The following is a 9391-nucleotide window of genomic DNA, read 5'->3' on the forward strand; positions in this document are numbered from 1 at the left end:
CTAAGGGTGGATTTTTCACCGGGAGGAAGTTCCTCCGGGAAATTAATACAGGGCATCCAAATTTCAGCCTCCGGAAACGTGGCCTCCGCGGTCTCTCTAAGGCTCTTGAGATTGTGGCTTAAAAGTGATCGGCTTATACAGCTCCTATCCTCCATGCCAAACGAAAGTAAAAATGAACGAACCTCACTGGAGGTAGCCGTGTTATATTTTAATAAATAACGTGCGTGGGTAATAGTGGCCCCCGGAAAACTATCAACCTGGACCCTAGAGTCTTCAATTAAGGGTAGCATAGAGATATTAGAGTCCCCTATGATCAAAATAGGGCGAACTGCCCGCAAGGTCCAACTCCCGTGCTTCTCTACACCCTGCTCATAACGCAGGAACAAGGACGGCGTCGTGCCTGTGAAAACCGTCTCGGGTACAGTTAGGGCCAAGAACACTCTGTCTGAGGCCCCCCTATCCTTAGACAGATCCGTTGGGCCAGCCACTGAGCCGAAGCTCCCCTGATCGTCCAACAGCAGTAATCTAGATTTTTTTTCGCTGGGAGCGGGGAATCCTCGGGCTGTGTGTCAAACAGCATCGGGGTCCCGGAGGGGGACACTCCCCGTTCTGAATCGGGAACGCTACTTCCCCTGTAGTATCCACGACGGGAAGTTGAAAGGGGGGAACTTCCTCATCCGGTCCCTGTTGCTCCACTTGGGGAAGGGGCCCTAGGTCCGCTCCCTCGTCCCCAAAATGGGGACCTGATGTCTTGAGGTCCTCCAGTTTCCTAAGGGCAGTCCTCAGGGTCTCCGGTGATAGTCTAGGGATGTCCCTAGCTACCCACTTTCTGGCTATTACGACGGGCCCTTTCCCAGTCCCCCTTGGGAAGAGAGACAATAGCCTCACTGGTTTCCTTGATAACGGTCTCATAATGTTGCTCCAAGTTCTGCAACATGGAGTATGCTCAGTTGGCTGCAGTGTACTTCTTTAAAAGACCGGAAGAGGGGGAAGGGCAGGCAGGAAAAACCTCCCTAACCAGCATGTCCTGGAGCCTAGCCAGGCCCAAAGGCATGCGGTTGTCCGGCTGGGAGTTTGCAAACCGCAGATGGTGATGCGCTTAGGATTAGGGTTAGGTGAGGGGAACTGATTCCTCCTCCCGAAGGAGGATGGTGGACTGTCCATCCAATGGACAGACCTCCCGTCACCCCGGCCTCACTGCTGCAGACGGCTCCGCTGGCGTCCTCTGCCGCCACGGACAACCGTCCAGCAATCCATCCTTGGACTTTTAATGTTTGTTTTTAATAAAGAAATAAAATTGTGTTTTAAGTGTAGCTTTTTACTGTAATTAAAATAAAACAATAAAACAAACAACTAAAGGAGGGTCTCCAAATTGGAAGACAATACGTAAACTTAAAATGTTTTTTTGGTCTTTAGTTGTTTTTAATTTTTTTATTGTTTTATTTTTTTCTGTAAGCAAGAAATAAAATAAAAAAATAAAATACATTTTTATAAAGAAAAGGTTGTGTGCCAATGCAACGTTTCGACGGGTCTTCTTCAGGCAAGCACACAATGAAAAGCAATGGTCTGCACACCAGGCTGTCGAAGCTCCTTTTTTTCCCACCACAAGACCTGGGCTGGGAACCGTTTTTTCCATCAAAGCCTCTGCGTGGTGGAAATGACTGCCAGGAAAACTGTCTACCTGCAAATGTTTGCATAGGTAAGGTGGAAAATTAGACAGATTTGAGTCTCCTATGAGCCACTTGTTGTTAACCTCGAGATTCCATTATGTCAGCTTACGCTGTGTGTTTTGATGTCTTGTAACACGAAATCTGGGTGAATCAGGTGAGGTAAAATGGTCAAAGGATTCCTCAAATATTTCCTCATCCTCTGGGCAGATCGACTCTTCCTCTCGTCCTACTTGAACGGTAATCTGCCGAGCCCGTTGTTCTTCTTCCTGCCTTTCCTCCTCCTCCAGTTCTGGATACTCTGCTTGACAAACAGGAGCTTCCTGTTTATTTTGCAGCTCATTTTCAGGGCAAATTTCTTCCTCAAAGTGAACACCTTCAGAGAAAACCGCACGTCTGAGCCGCCTAGTGGATCCCATCTGTTCCAGAGGAGGACATGACCAGCTGTCTTGTGAATTGACCACCTCCCAGTCATCTTTTCCAGTCATGGTTGCCACAGCTGTGACCATCCTAGGAGAAGTGCCTCGCTCTCTAACTGAAGTTTGCTGTGGCTGATCCATTGTTGTGGAACAATCCACTACAGTCCTCCGTGGTTGCTCCACCTGGGTTGTAGTGGTGGTTGTGGTGGTCTGCTGTGGAGGCTGTGTCTGTGCAGGGTTAGTACCATCCACCCTGCCTGAGATTAAACCTTCTGCACGATTAATCTCCTCTCGTTAATTGTTTTAGGTTACGCGTGGCCCAGCGGACCGCAACTTCAAAAGCCTCCCTCCATCCAGCAGTAAGAAGAGGTGAAAGTTCCTCCAAAAGTTCCATCAGACTGATTTCATGTTCCATCAGAATAAGGTAAGTGTTGTGTGTCCCCAGTTTTTTGAATTTCCAATAATCATTTCCCTTGTCTTTTGTGTAGGTGAGGCTGGTTTAATCATGTCTGCCAGGGTCTCCACCATCCTGGAAATTATGCGAGGCTCTGGTTTCCCCTCTTTTGGAGTTACATTTTCCAGGTGATGAACATTTTTAATCACCGCATGTAACTTCCGCACTAGTATCTCAAACTGGGGATCAGCTGGCTGTCGCCTGACATTTGACCTTTCGGTCTGCGGAGAATCTCGTCTCCGAGCTGGTCTCGGACGACCTTGGCGTACCACCGTTGCAAAAGAACGGGATCGAGAACCGGTTTAACGAGAGGCCCCCCGAGGAGGCACTGGCTGGTTAGGTGAGGGGAACTGATTCCTCCTCCCGAAGGAGAAGGATGGTGGACTGTCCATCCAATGGACAGACCTCCCGTCACCCCGGCCTCACTGCTGCGGATGGCTCTGCTGGCGTCCTCTGCCAGCAGAGGACCCCAAACCCCAAACCTAAGCAAGGTTTGGGGTTCAGGGTTAGGGTCAGAGGGCCAAAGCCCTCTTCCCTCCTTCCCCCCGACCCCTCCTTCACCCAGTGTACGGGCACGTCCTGTCAAGAGCATCTCCTGTGGAGCCTACCTCTCATTCAGGCCCCTTGGGAGAAGCATGTCCAGCCTGCGGATCCAAATCCTGTCAGCCCTTCTCCTACGGGCTGCAGACCACGGTTGGGATGCACTCCAGCACTAGTGCTGAAAGTGCATCCCAACCGTGGTCTATGAAATGCTGCACTAGGGGAACCTGAGTGTTTTTTTGTTTTTGAATGTTGTATCTATGTTGGGAGGCTTTACCTTGATACTTACCGTATTACTTTGTTCATTTGGTAGCTTTATACCTTAGCTTACCTTGCGGTTCAGGTTTATCCTTTAGCTACTAAACTTACCCTCCTGCAACCTTACCTTATTACTTAATCTATTTTTTCTTGTTATATTTACTTTAATTTACTTACCTCAATTACTTACCTTTATTTATTCAATTCAAAACGCCCGTTACTTTACTCACCTTAGTTTATTTATCCGATTTAAAACGCCCTTTACTTGGCTTAATTGGCTTAATGGACATTACCATGGTTTACTTAGTTTATTTATCTGATTTGGGGCGCTCTTTTAACTTACTTACCTTAATTTACTCACCTTAGTTTATTAATCTGTAGTTTTATTAAAAAAAAACTTATTTGTCTGATTCAAAACGCCGTTTTACTTTACTTACCTTAGTTTACTTACCTTAGTTTGCTTACCTTATTTTTTACGCTTTACTTACCTTATTTTTTACGCTTTGCTTAAAACGCCGCATTTACTTACGGGACTTGGCTCGCTCTTGGCTGGACGAAGACTGGACAATAGGTTCTCTCTTGGTGGCCGGAGGGGCAGCCCCCCTCATTAGCTTAAGGGCGGAACCTTTTAGGGAGTTGGGGACGGGACAATGATGTGCGCCGGCCCGTGCATTACCTTTAACTCTCTAGTCCAAACTGCCCCTGTCGTCGGACGGGGTGGGGAGAGTTATCGAGAAAGTGTTCTTCCTCCTACCCCTAACTGACAATGTTACACTTTTTTAACACTATATTAATACAAACTGTTGTTTATCTGTTCCAAAAAACAAAAGGAAAAACAACAATACAGCAAATTATATCACTGACAGAGGAAGAACTGAGTAAAGGAGAAATTTACGATCAGCGGGTCTCCTCTAATGATACCTTTTGGTCAAAGGCGTGTGCTGCAGCTAACATTCCTGATGTTGCTAGTAATCGCTACAGGCTTCTGCACTATTACTGTTTACATAAGGTAAGTGTGAGTTAGTGTTGCGCTATTGATCAAATTTGCAATATAGTCACAATGTTAAAAACATTCTACATTGCAGAGTTAAACAATTGTTGGCAGCGTAACAATTAATGTGTAAGACTGTTAGGTTTAAACACCAAACATCTTATTCAGCAACCTGCACAAAGAAGACACAGAGAATCAGTTAAATTTGTCTTGCAAGGAGAGGGCTCGGAGACTGCTCAGTTACAATCCTCCAAACCACTCTGAAGCAGTCTCCGCTCGCCAGGCTTTTTATTGAAAATTGGAACGCCCTAGTTACACAGGATTTCAACTGCTGAGGGAAGGGGAACAAACCAGTTGAAATCTATTAGGCAGGGAACCAATACACAACAACAGCATTCATTGTTATGGGAGTAACTTCTTTATCTTCCGCAGGCAGCTGCAAGATACAATTGGGTGCAACCTGCAACTGCTCGCATGCTTGTGTTCTGATACAAGGAGAAATAACACTTCAGTAATAAGTATAATATAATATTGTAAATTGTCAAGAATGTTATTAGTAAAATATAAGATTGCATAGTCATTTAGTTATTATAAGTGAAACATAATATAACTAGAATATAGATTAAAAGTAGAATAACTATAATAAATCCAACAAAGACGTGTCCTTCAGGTGTCATTAATGTTTAAAGTGGGTTTTGAAATGTCCAATAGCGAAGAACATAATGACAGTAAAATAAATTTGACTTAGAATTTATGTATTTAATGTATTACCAATTAATTCTTCAAATTACATTCTTTTCAACTTAAGTTAATTTTGATTGTATGTTTAACAACCTACATTTCAAACTCTAAAAGGTTCACACACATAAACTACAAATGGCTTTTTGGACTAGCATTTTCAGGATTTGTTGGGATAATATGTAGGTATTTAGTTTGTAATGTTACTTACCCAGATCTATTATTTATTTCAAATATTAGAAAAACAAAGTCAGCCATAAGTACAGTTGAATCAAGTCGCATAGATTGTCTAACTCATGACCATCTGACGCAGTACTAGCTGTCATGGAAGCAATACATTGTGCCAAAACAGACATAAGTTTAATTACATACCAATCTATGACTTTACACACTGCCAGAATGTGGAATACGTGTATTGCTAACTCAAAACACAAGTAACTGATTGATTGGTGACAGTGCATATTTTATGCTTAATGCAGGATACATCATCAGGTTCTTCCAACGGCTTTCTCACAAAGATCAATCTACCTGCAAGTCCATGTTGGTTTTTCATTGATCGTAAAGAATGGAGTAACATAAAGAAAAAGAGAACAGAGCTTTCGAAGGACTCCAATGGACTAACATTATAAGCAAGGAATAAAGCATGGAATAAAGTCTATCTATCCTTGTTCATTTAAATTTAAAAGACACAGACTTAAGATGCCCGGTTCACACAAAACTGGTCCTGAATTTTGGTGTGAGGGATACTGTAGATTTGATGACTGCCCTGTTATGGTCACAGTCCAAGTGGACACTGAGGAAGACCTGAAGGCAAGGGTAGATTTTCATGGTGGGCAAAGTATCCACCAAAAATCCCAGGACAACCTGTTCAGGCTGATCAGAGAGATGAATTCGGAAAGGATCTTGAAAGCATTCTACCACGTTCAATATACTTATAGAAGTTCAATATACTTATAGAAATTAAGTGAAATTGATGACTGTACCATGGAAAGCGGTTGCAGGGATGAAGCACCAAGCAGACATGTCCAAAAAACATTTCTTTGGAAGTAAGAAAAAAAAATCGGGTGTACAAAAATGAAATAAGTCTACAAAAGATAATCGAAAACAAAACTGAGTCACCTGAGGAAGTTCTTCAAAAAGTAATTTTGCACCCAAAAGGGGTAATGCTGAGGTAAAAAAAGAGCATCAAAATTTATCAAGAGCGTACCAGGGAGGACATCCTATACCTTGATGCCACTGGGAGTGTTGTAAAAAAGGAGACAGGATCCCCTTCTTACTACGTATGTATATGAACTGGTTGTTCGTAATACTCAAAAAAATTCACCACCCATGCCAGTTGCTACGTATCTTACTTGCGACCGTACCACAGCATCTGTGACCTATTTCTGTTAGGCTTTCCAAAATGATGTTTACAAACACTGTGGTCGTAAAGGGTTACGTCCACCTCTGATTATCATGTGCGATGGATCAATTGTCCTGATGCAGGCCATATGCATGTCATTTGCAAAGAAGAACTTAACAAACACAATAAACCATTTCTACAATATCGCATCAGGAAAGGCAAAGTCTGTGGACTTTAATGTTCCTGTTCTCCATCGGTGCCTAAGCCATGTGATGAAAAAATGCAAAGGAAATGTGCAGAAAGTAGTAAGATCACTATTTTGTTTTTCCTATACTTTCATACATTTCTAACTGATCAAAAATGAAGATGTTGTACCAATATAAAATCATGAATGCTGAGATGTAGGTGTGAATAACAACAATTTTGTTAATCATGTATCTGTAGTTTTTAATTAAGCTTTCTTTACACTTGCAGTGCATCTAATCATTACCTGCTAGCAATGCATGTTTTTGGTCTGCTCACAACTGCAAAGTCGCTGAAGGAACTGGAGAGATAGTACAGAGTGCAGCAGTGGTGTTTTCCAGTCCCTTCAGTGGTGAAAATGTAGACACATTTTAAAAAACTCCAATCAATGCTCCTGCAAATTGGACAGCCACCGAATGTTCATATAACATATTTAATCAAGCAATCTCTGTTGGTGCCCATGTCTAACAATGGGATTGGTTTTCTAATGGCAACAGAATTTCAGTCCACAAGCACCCAGCATCACCTGTTACAATTTTAGTGTTCCAAAGTTTAGTTTTGACTGAGACACCAAAATTGGTAGTTTTCCTTTAAGATAATTAATGACTGCATTTTTAAAGATGAAACATAACTCTCGATGAAACACATTTTTAATCACTTTTCTATGAGTATCAATAAAAGTAAACAATGCAAGGATGAACACATTGTTCATGGCCTAATTTTCTGGAGTCACATGGTTATGTTTTCATGTAATGTGCTTTGAAGTTAACTTTTAATTTAATGTATTTTCTTTAATCATTTAAGGAAATCGAAGGTAAAAACAACTTTGCCAAACATTACAAAGAAGTCGTTGACAGTGCTTCTCTGGATAAATTTGGAGAACCAAATGTGTACTTCTGCAAAGGACTAGTTATTCACTTGACAAAGTATCTACTACCGTATGCAGGACTGTGGACTGGGATAATGATTGGTTTGTTTTAATTACAACATTCTTTTGAGATTTCTAGCTTTTCAGTGTATCAAAGCATTTACACCTTTAATTTTTGCATTACTTAGGACCTCCTCCTCTGCTTCTCATCAAGACACCGTCACACAGAACTGTGTACAAGAGGAGCACGTCAGGAACACAACTCCAGCCCCTGTCCCTTTAAAGAGGAGGGCCAAATCAGTGGGAACCATGACAATTCCAGTCAAGCTGGAACCAGATTTGTTGGTTCCGGCATGCACGCAGCCCCCAATCATATGCAGATGTTGTTAGGGGACCAGACCGCTACACAGAGTATGTCCCTCCTGCACGCTACAGACATGATGATACAAATCAGTACTATACTTCAACATCGAGGGGGCTGCATTATTATGATGATGAAGCCTACAGAAGGCGGCGCGCTTCCAGGGATTGGAGCGGGCCGCGCCAGGCCGCACGCATCACCACGTGAGAATGCAACTCAACAAGATGGGGCCCACCACGAGACGACGACACGAGGGGCCGCGACGGGAACTACAGAGAAGCTACAAGATGGCGGGCTTTCGACAGAAGGAAGGCAAGTTATCCTTCCCACCGAAGCAACAACAAAAAGACTTATCAAAAAAATAGGAATCCTAGACCCACATAAAAGCCCCGTTTAAACAGAAGGGAAGAATCTTCTACTCAACCCCGCATTAATGACCCAGACTTCACCCTTAAGGTGAGGTCTTGGTTCAAGATTATTAAGGCCCAACATCCCCTGGAGCAGGTGTCAGATGATAAAAAAACACCACCTGCCATCAGTAACAAATGCAAAGAACTGATGGAATTTATAAGACCAGCACATGTAACGGAGAGCACCCTGGATTTAATTCAGGGTAACGCTCGAAACTGGTCCCACAACACCGTCCTTATCCTCCGTGAACACTATGAAGGGGTCATAGCTACTGAAAGCCAATATTTATCCAGCTTCTCTAAAGACAATCTGGCTGCCCCTTTTGACATAGCCATTAAATGGGCCAGAAGGGGGTTAGGGAAACGCTTAGAGGGAACTTTGGAAAGAGCTCAGCTTAGGTTTGTAACTCATTCCTCTGAAAAGAATCCGTTGGGCCACGCTCAGGATTCTAGTCCATCCTCTAGTGGTGAGGGAACTTATCCCCTCTCCACCACCCGCTCCACATCAACTGAGAGCTCCCCCTCCTCCTCTGCTTCCCATCAAGACACGTCACACAGAACCGTGTACAAGAGGAGCACGTCAGGAACACAACTCCAGCCCCTGTCCCTTTAAAGAGGAGGGCCAAATCAGTGGGAATCATGACAATTCCAGTCAAGCCGGAACCAGATTTGTTGGATTCGCCTGTTCCTCCACAACAGCAGGGTCTCTCTCCAGAACTGTCTATTGCACATGCTGGTTTCACTCACAGCCCCACAGAGCCCTCAGTGTTTTCACAGGACCTGTTTGGGACACCACCACAACCCTCATGGGAGACAGGCACGGAGGAGCAACAGCGACAGAAATGGCTGTTCACCCCACCCACTCCATCCTCACAAGTGGAGACTCAACCTGGAACCAGCAAAGATGCTCCACCCTTGGAGAACCAACCGGCACAGGTTAGCCCGGTTGACTCAGATCTGATGATAACAGGGGAGAACAGCTCCCCCATGAGGAGAAAACAAGCGGATGAGGACCAGCCCAGTGCAGCTGCAAGGAGCCATCCCCAAAAGGAGAGGGGGATCCACCCTCAGATCCTTGAGCAGGGCCTCCAGATACCTGC

The sequence above is a fragment of the Fundulus heteroclitus genome, chromosome 20 (genome assembly GCF_011125445.2).
Source record: "Fundulus heteroclitus isolate FHET01 chromosome 20, MU-UCD_Fhet_4.1, whole genome shotgun sequence".
Taxonomy (NCBI): Eukaryota; Metazoa; Chordata; class Actinopteri; order Cyprinodontiformes; family Fundulidae; genus Fundulus; species Fundulus heteroclitus.